This window comes from Schistocerca serialis, chromosome 10 (genome assembly GCF_023864345.2).
Source record: "Schistocerca serialis cubense isolate TAMUIC-IGC-003099 chromosome 10, iqSchSeri2.2, whole genome shotgun sequence".
NCBI lineage: Eukaryota > Metazoa > Arthropoda > Insecta > Orthoptera > Acrididae > Schistocerca > Schistocerca serialis.
The window spans coordinates 102,672,210-102,681,069 of record NC_064647.1 but is presented as its reverse complement, the minus strand read 5'-3'; the positions used below and the strand labels follow the sequence as shown (position 1 = coordinate 102,681,069).

Genomic DNA, 8,860 nt, shown 5'->3' with positions numbered 1-8,860 from the left:
TTTTCTCCGGTGGTTCCCATTTGAGTTCCCGAACCATCTCCGTAATACTTGCGTGCTGATCGAACTTACCTGTAATAAATCTAGCAGGTGAATTACTTCGATGTCTTCCTTCAATCCGCCCTGGTACGGATCCAAACTCTCGAGCAGTACTTAAGAATGGGTAGAACTTTTGTTCTACAGGGTGTTACAAAAAGGTACGGCCAAACTTTCAGGAAACATTCCTCACACACAAAGAAAGAAAATATGTTATGTGGACATGTGTCGGGAAACGCTTACTTTCCATGTTAGAGCTCATTTTATTACTTCTCTTCAAATCACATTAATCATGGAATGGAAACACACAGCAAGAGACCGTACCAGCGTGACTTCAAACACTTTGTTACAGTCCTCCGTTAGCGAGGATACAAGCATCCACCTTCCGTCGCATGGAATGCCTGACGCGCCGTCCACAATACAAGCACGATGAGTCTCTACATTTGGTACCGGGGTTGCGTAGACAAGAGCTTTCAAATGCCCCCACAAACGAAAGTCAAGAGGGTTGAGATCAGGACAGCGTGGAGACCATGGAATTGGTCCGCCTCTACCAATCCATCGGTCACCGAATCTGTTGTTGAGAAGCGTACGAACACTTCCACTGAAATGTGCAGGAGCTCCATCGTGCATGAACCACAAGTTGTGTTGTACTTGTAAAGGCGCATGTCCTAGCAGCACAGGTAGAGTATCCCGTATGAAATCATGATAACGTGCTTCATTGAGCGTAGGTGGAAGAACAAGGGGCCCAATCAAGACATCACCAACAGTGCATGCCCAAACGTTCACAGAAAATCTGTGTTGATGACGTGATTGCACAATTGCGTGCGGATTCTCGTCAGCCCACACATGTTGATTGTGAAAATTTACAATTTGATCACGTTGGAATGAAGCCTCATCCGTGGTGGTGGTGGTGGTGGTGTGTTGGGGCTTTTGGGCGCTCAACATCGAGGTCATCAGCGCCCTGACACACATTTAAAAGAAACAAATGTGGACAGACCTAAGAAAACTAGAGCCCACACTCAAACAAAGCAGGAAAAGAAGGAAAATGCTACCTAAGAAAGTAAAACCTAAGGAAAGGGGAAACATAGCAACAAGAATGCCACTGAAATTGTCACTGGCGGGCTACTTACATAGAATATGGGCGAGCATAGAATATGGGGAATATGGTAAAAACATTTGACATGGCACAGAACTTTAAAACTTTAACCACATTCGTCCGAGTGTTGCCTAAAAGAGTTGGCAGGTCTGCTGGCAAGTCAGCCGCGGCCCGCTGGTCAGAAAATAAAACGCAATCCAATAAAACGTGGCGCACAGTGACCTGGACGCCGCAAGCACCACACATTGGAGGGTCCTCTCGCCGGAGCAGGAAGCCATGCGTCATAGGGCTGTGGCCTATTCGAAGCCGAGTGAGGAGAACCTCGTCCCGTCGACGGGGCTGAAAGGAAGTACACCACACACGCGTTGTGGGCTTGACTATACGGAGCTTATTGTCAGTCACTTCCAGCCACTCATCCTCCCATCCGTAAAGAGAACATTTGCACTGAAATGAGGATTGACACATTGTTGGATGAACCATTCGCAGAAGTGTACCCGTGAAGGCCAATCAGCTGCTGATAGTGCCTGCACACGCTGTACACGGTACGGAAACAGCTGGTTCTCCCGTAGCGCTCTCCATACAGTGACGTGGTGAACGTTACCTTGTACAGCAGCAACTTCTCTGACGCTGACATTAGGGTTATCGTCAACTGCACGAATTGCGTCGTCCATCGCAGGTGTCCTCGTCGTTCTAGGTCTTCCCCAGTCGCGAGTCATAGGCTGGAATGTTCCGTGCTCCCTAATACGGCAATCAATTGCTTCGAACGTCTTCCTGTCGGGACACCTTCTTTCTGGAAATCTGTCTCGATACAAGCGTACCGCGCCACGGCTATTGCCCCGTGGTAATCCATACATCAAATGGGCATCTGCCAACTCCTCATTTGTAAACAATGCACTGACTGCAAAACCACGTTGATGATGAACACTAACCTGTTGCTGGTACGTACTGATGTGCTTGATGCTAGAACTGTAGAGCAAGGAGTCGCATGTCAACACAAGCACCGAAGTCAACATTACCTTCCTTCAATTGGGCCAACTGGCGGTGAATCGAGGAAGTACAGTACATACTGACGAAACTAAAATGAGCTCTAACATGGAAATTAAGCGTTTCCGGACACATGTCCACATAACATCTTTTCTTTATCTGTGTGTGAGGAATGTTTCCTGAAAGTTTGGCCGTACCTTTTTGTAACACCTTGTATATGCGGGCATCTTTATAGATGATACACACTTTCCTAAAATTCTCGCAAAAAAAAAAAAAAATAAACAAAGATGACCAGCTGCCGTCCCTAGTATTGCCCTAAAGACGTCGTTCCATTTCATATCATTTTGCATCATTACGCCTAGATAGTCGATTCGACTCTTTCCAGCAGCGCATTACTAGTATTGTATTGGAACATTACGGGATTCTTTTTAGTACTCATCTACGTTAACTTACGTTTTTATACCTTTACAGGAAGCTGCCACTCATCACACTAAATAGAAATTTTGTCTTACAAGGAGACGGTACGACCGTGGGGTCTGGGATTTGTCCGCAGTTTGTTTGGTGAAAGAGGACCCCTAACACCTCACGTGGTTAAAATATTTCGACGCACTACCCGGAAAATCCCCAGAAAAATCGATCGACAGTTTCTTACGTCCCTTATGAATATAAAATGTTAGTCCACTGCCGAGCCGCCGTCTGGCGCAGATGGTTAGGGCTGGGACGCGGACTTTCACGCCAGAAGTCTCGGGTTCGATTCCTCCACTGGCAATTTTTTTTTCTTCTGTTTAATTTTCTTTTGTTATCCACCAATTATTCAAAAAGTTTCCCAAACCTACATTATTTTTAAAGCATTATTTTAGCTGAAGAACGGAACGTTTTTCATTCACTGAAAAATATTCGTGCTCATGCTCGTTGATATTTTACATCGGTACAAACATTTTGTACGCAGAAAACATGTATTTACCTGTTTGGTCACTATTTATCACATAATCCTCATGGTATTGAGGGTTTGAACGGCACGTCTGCCGACGAAAATTTTCTGCAGACGTCTGGATGTCCTCCATTGACGCCGCTTCTTTTTTGGAAACCAGTTTCGTGAACTTGTGTTGTGAAATTCTGTGCTTCTGTTTAAATGCCGTGACCCATCGATCAGACGTCTTGAATTTGAAATCGATGAATTGTGCAGCCGCAGCCAATGCCCATTGCTGTAAATTTCTTGTCGTGACTTGCTGATATTGCTGTCTTGCTTCCACGAAACGGTCGTAGGTCCACGAATCTATCTCCTCAAATTTATCCATTCGCGTACCTCCACTTTTAATATGTTTCTCCCATTGTGAAAGATATTCTTTTCTCTTCAATTGGCGACATCCTTTTTTTGCAATTAAATTATTTTCCGTCAAAGCTTTTCATAATACACCATTGCGTCCTTCAATCGTAATTTTGAAACAGGCACGTCTGTTCACGACGAAATCGAAAAACAGACTGCCATTTACTTCTCACGGGTCGCGCACAGTCCTATGCGAAGATTACCGTTATAATTCCTAGGGGATCCTTACAAAGCCCCATTAAACCTTGAAACCCCATAAAACGAAATAGAACAATGAGCAAGAATATTTTTCATTGAATGAAGAACTTTACGTTCTTGACCTAAAGTAATGTAGGTTTGGGAAAATTTTTGAATAATTGGTGGATAACAAAAGAAAATGAAACAGAAAAAAAAGAAGTATCAGAGGAGGAACCGAACCCGAGACTTCCGGCGTAAGAGTCCGCGTCCGAGCTCTAACCATCTACGCCAGATGACGACTCGGCGATGAACTAATATTTTATACTTATAAGTCACGTAAGAAACTGTGGATCTATTTTTCTGGGGATTTTCCGGTTAGTGCGTCCAAATCCCCGACCCCACGGTCGTGCCGTCTCCTCGTAAGTCGTCTTGTATCTTCCTACGGTCATCCAACGACGACGCCTTCCAGTAAATCACATCATCATCAGCAAACAGCCAAGACAGCTGCCCACCCTGTCCGCCAAATCATTTATGTATACAGAGAACAACAGCAATCTTATCACGCTCCCCTGGGCGACTCCTGACGATACCCCTGTCTCTGATGAACACTCACCGTCGAGAACAACATACTGGACTCTGTAACTCGTCTTCGAGCCACTCAAGCTTGTAGTAAAATTTTCTGTATGCTCGTACTTCCAGTAACAGTTTGCAATGGGGCATCGTGTCAAAAGCTTTCCGGAAACCTAGGAGTAAGGAATCCGCCTGTTACCCTTCATCCGTGCTTCGCAAGATGTCGTACAAGAAAAGGGAAAGCTGAGTTCTGCATGAGCGATGGTTTCTAAAACCGTGCTGGTTTGTGCACAGAAGCGTTTCCATCTCAAAGGTGGTTATTATATTCGAACTGAGAATACTCCCAAGAATTCTGCAGCAAACCGGAATTAAGGATATCGGTCTGTAGTGTAGCAGGCACGCTCTTTTATCCTTTTTTTAATTTACGCGTCAAGTTCCACAGGACCAAACTGAGGAGCGAATCTCCAAGGTCATGAAACGTGTCAGTACATGAAATTACAATATAAAAGTAATAACAGATAAAAATAAATGTTCATGAACCCGAAAAAAGTCAGTCCATAAGTTTAAGTAAACGTAATCAACAATACAATAAGAATCAGCTTAAGTTTTCAAGGAACACCTTGACAGAATAGAAGGAGTGCCCCACGAGGAAACTCTTCAGTTTCTATTTGAAAGCACGTGCATTACTGATAAGATTTTTGAATTCTTGTGGTATACTGCACACCTTTTCGCGCAAGAGTTAAGGAAGTCCGATCCAAATGCAGGTTTGATTTCTGCCGAGTATTAACCGAGTGAAAGCTGCTTATTCTTGGGAATAAGCTAACATTGTCAACAAGAAATGACAGTAAGGAATATACATATTGAGAGGGCAATGTCAACATACCCAGACTCGTGAACAGGGGTCGACAAGAGGTTCGTGAACTTACACCACTTACTGCCCGAACCGGGGAAGAGTTACCCCAAAATATAATACCATGCGGCATAAGGGAATGAAAATAAGCAAAGTAATTTTCGTGTCGAACGCTCACTCACTTCTGACGCTGTTCGAATAGTAAAAAGCGCAGTATTAAGTCTTTGAACAAGATCCTGAACGTGGGCTTTCCACGACAGCTTACTGTCTATCTGAACACCTAGAAATTTGAACTGCTCAGTTTCACTAATCATACGCCCGTTCTGTGAAATTAAAATGGCAGGTTTTGTTGAATTGTGTATCTTACATACAGGAGACACCAGTGCTTTTTCCCAGTGGCTGGGCGAGAGATTTGTTACAAATGGAAGTTAAGTAAGGGGACAATGTTCATAATGTAGGGTATATTTTTTAAACAGAAAACCAGGTGTGGTAACTTGAATCACGGGATGCATACTCTTACATTATAGTAAGTAAAAGGCTAGTATGAAATGGGACGGACAATTTCAAACAATTTTAAGCTGTTGCCGAAAGTGTCAAAGTAATTACATCAAAACATCGAAGCTCAACTGTTTACTTTCATCAGAGTTGCGAGTTACCGTTTCATATCGTTGCCGGTAGAGATTTTTTATTTTTTTATTTATTGGCCTTTGGCGTTAGCCGTTTAGTCGGATAGGGGAGTAAGGGGACTATGTCCATGACGTCGACGTTTGCTTTTCCAATTTGGGCATCACAACATCTCATTTAGTTGCCTGCGTCCGCATCCCTCCGTAATCAATGAGATGCTGACCTCAGAAAGAAGATAAGGCGTTAATATTATGCACTGTACTTTTCTGTGTGAGTTCCCCCCCCCCCCCCCCCACCCAAAAAAAATGAAAAAAAGGACATTCTAGTTAGAAGAGTGTAGCGAAATCAACAGACATGTTTATCATTATTTACTTGATTGACATTTTCTACCTGTTTCATAATCTGTACTATCTGAGTAATACTTTCTGTAGAACGTATAGCACACTATTTTTAACTGTCTTTTTAGATGAGTTGGTTATAGTAATCTCTCTAATGCTTTTGAACAATTGGTTGTAAAATCTGAGAGAGATCTGTCAGATCCCTCTCATATCTGTTTGCTTTTCCAACATTTTCATAGGCTCTTGCCACTTCCTAAATGTTTGCGAAAATAACCAACCGCTCGGTGTGCCATTGTTTCCTTTACGTTTGCCGGCCGCTGTGATCGAGCAGTTCTAGGCGCTTCAGTCAGGAACCACGCGGCTGCTAACGGTCGCAGGTTGGAATGCTGCCTCGGGCAGTGATGTCCTTAAGTTAGTTAGGTTTAAGTAGTTCTAAGTCTAGGGGACTGATGACCTCAGATGTTAAGTCCCATAGTGCTTAGAGCCATTTGAACCTTCAGGTTTGCACGTTTGATAAACGATAATCTGGGTCGAAACTCCTCACTTCCTTCCTAATCTAACCAATATGAAAATCAAACTAGCAACAAACGACAGAGAGGTAGATTAATAAATGGAATTTGAGAAGATGCCGACATGTGTCTGAATCCAGAATGAGATTTTTCACTCTGCAGAGGAGTGAGTGCTGATATGAAACTTCCTGGCAGATTAAAACTGTGTGCCGGACCGAGACCCGAACTCGGGGCCTTTGCCTTTCGCGGGCGAGTGCTCTACCAACTGAGCTACCCAAGCACGAATCGCGCCCCATCCTCACAGATTTACTTCTGCCAGTACCTGGTCTCGTACCTTCTAAACTTTACAGACGCTCTCCTGCGAACCTTGCAGAACTAACACTCCTAAAAGAAAGGATATTGCGGAGACATGGCTTAGCGCACACTCCGCTGCAGAGTGAAAATCTCATTCTGGACACATCCCCTAGGCTGTGGCTAAGCCATGTCTCCGCAATATCCTTTCTTTCAGCAGTGCTTGTTCTGGAAGGTTCGCAGGAGAGCTTCTGCAAAGTTTGGAAGGTAGGAGACGAGGTACTGGCAGAAGTAAAGCTGTGAGGACGGGTCGTGAGTCGTGCTAGGGTAGCTCAGTTGGTAGAGCACTTGCCCGCGAAAGGCAAAGGTCCCGAGTTCGAGTCTCGGTCTGGCATACAGTTTTAATCTGCCAGGAAGTTTCATGTGTCTGAATATTTGCATTTTCAGCGCGACATGTGCTTGCTATGGTTAGAAGTCAGTTAAGGTTGGTTTCCACCAATAATTTCAGGGCGAACTGAGTGGAAACAATTGCAGTCACCCTCATATTTAGCTCTTTTTAATAGAATCTAGACAGTTTCATGCTCCTTTAACATGCTAAGGAACAAGCATGCCAAATTTTATTGAAATAGTAATTTTTCGTCCATGTGAGAAAATGTTAGAATGGCCAAGTTTCGCACGCGATTTGAAAGGCAGCCCTCCTCATGTCCCTAAGACAATAAAGAAACTTCGTCTGATGCATACAGAGGAGGCGCTGCCCAGGATGTTCGCTTCAGATGTCGGGCAGAGGTTCATCATGGTGCTGTAAGTAGGCTGTTTAGGTTTTTATGTTGGTAACCCCACGTAGCGCTCTGTATGAAAATCACTGACTGTGCTGTGTGCAGTCTGAGGCTGGTTGGCATTGTTGGAATATTCGCTATTGTAGTGTTGGGCAGTTGGAGGTAAGCCGTCAGCAGTGGTGGATGTGGAGAGAGAGATGGCGGAGTTTTGAGAGCGGATAATCTGGACGTGTGTCCGCCAGCAAGATTAAATTTGTAAGACTGGATGTCATGAACTGCTACATATATTATGACTTTTGAACACTATTAAGGTAAATACATTGTTTGTTCTCTATCAAAATCTTTCATTTGCTACCTGTGCCTATCAGTAGTTAGTGCCTTCAGTAGTTAGAATCTTTTATTTAGCTGGCAGTATTGGGGCTCGCTGTACTGCAGTAGTTCGAGTAACGAAGATTTTTGTGGGGTAAGTGATACATGAAAGGTATAGATTATTGTTAGTCAGGGCTATTCTTTTGTAGGGATTATTGAAAGTCATACTGGCTTGCACTAAAAATATTGGGTGTCCGTTTAGTATTGATCAGAATAAGTAAAGGGAGAAATGTCTGAGTACGTTCAGTTCTGCTCAGCTGTTTGAAAATCAAATAACGTAAGAGGTTTATCAGCACAGTCATTCATAAATTTTTCTTAGGAGACGTTTCAGTGCATACTCGGCGCAGTACATTGGGGAGGACATTCCGTTGGTTAACGGCTGGGACACGTGTCTTGTAGATGGGATGCCTTCAGCCCCGAAACAACAGCTCAGAAACTGAGGCCTGGTTCAAATGGCTCTGAGCACTATGGGACTTAACTGCTGTGGTCATCAGTCCCATAGAACTTAGAACTACTTAAACCTAACTAACCTAAGGACATCACACACATCCATGCCCGAGGCAGGATGCGAACCTGCGACAGTAGCAGTCGCGCGGTTCCAGACGGTAGCGCCTAGAACCGCTCGGCCACTTCGACCGGCAAAAACTGAGGCCTGTGTGAGCGCCCAGGCGACATACTGGTGCCAGTAGAAAGTTGACAGCCTGCTGCCTAAGAAGGAAGTTACGCCCCTGGCAGACGTACTGACGCAAAAGGTGTTTGCCAAAACCGTGGGGAGAGTTCTGACGCTTCCGAAGAGTATTCAGGATTGTCGGAGGACAAACGAGCATTTGCTCACGTGTCTTAGGCGAAAGCCAAGATCAGAGCTCGCACTGACCGCCGATATGTACGTGGCGTAGATTAGATTAGATTAGATTAG

General features: G+C 44.2%; 1 non-coding gene across 1 annotated transcript; it reads left to right on the top strand.

Annotated features, from left to right (window-relative positions):
* Positions 1-7,119: 7,119 nt before the first annotated feature.
* Positions 7,120-7,194, top strand: Trnas-cga (transfer RNA serine (anticodon CGA)). The gene has a single exon. It is a non-coding gene; the product is annotated as a tRNA-Ser (tRNA).
* The last annotated feature ends 1,666 nt before the right edge of the window (positions 7,195-8,860 follow it).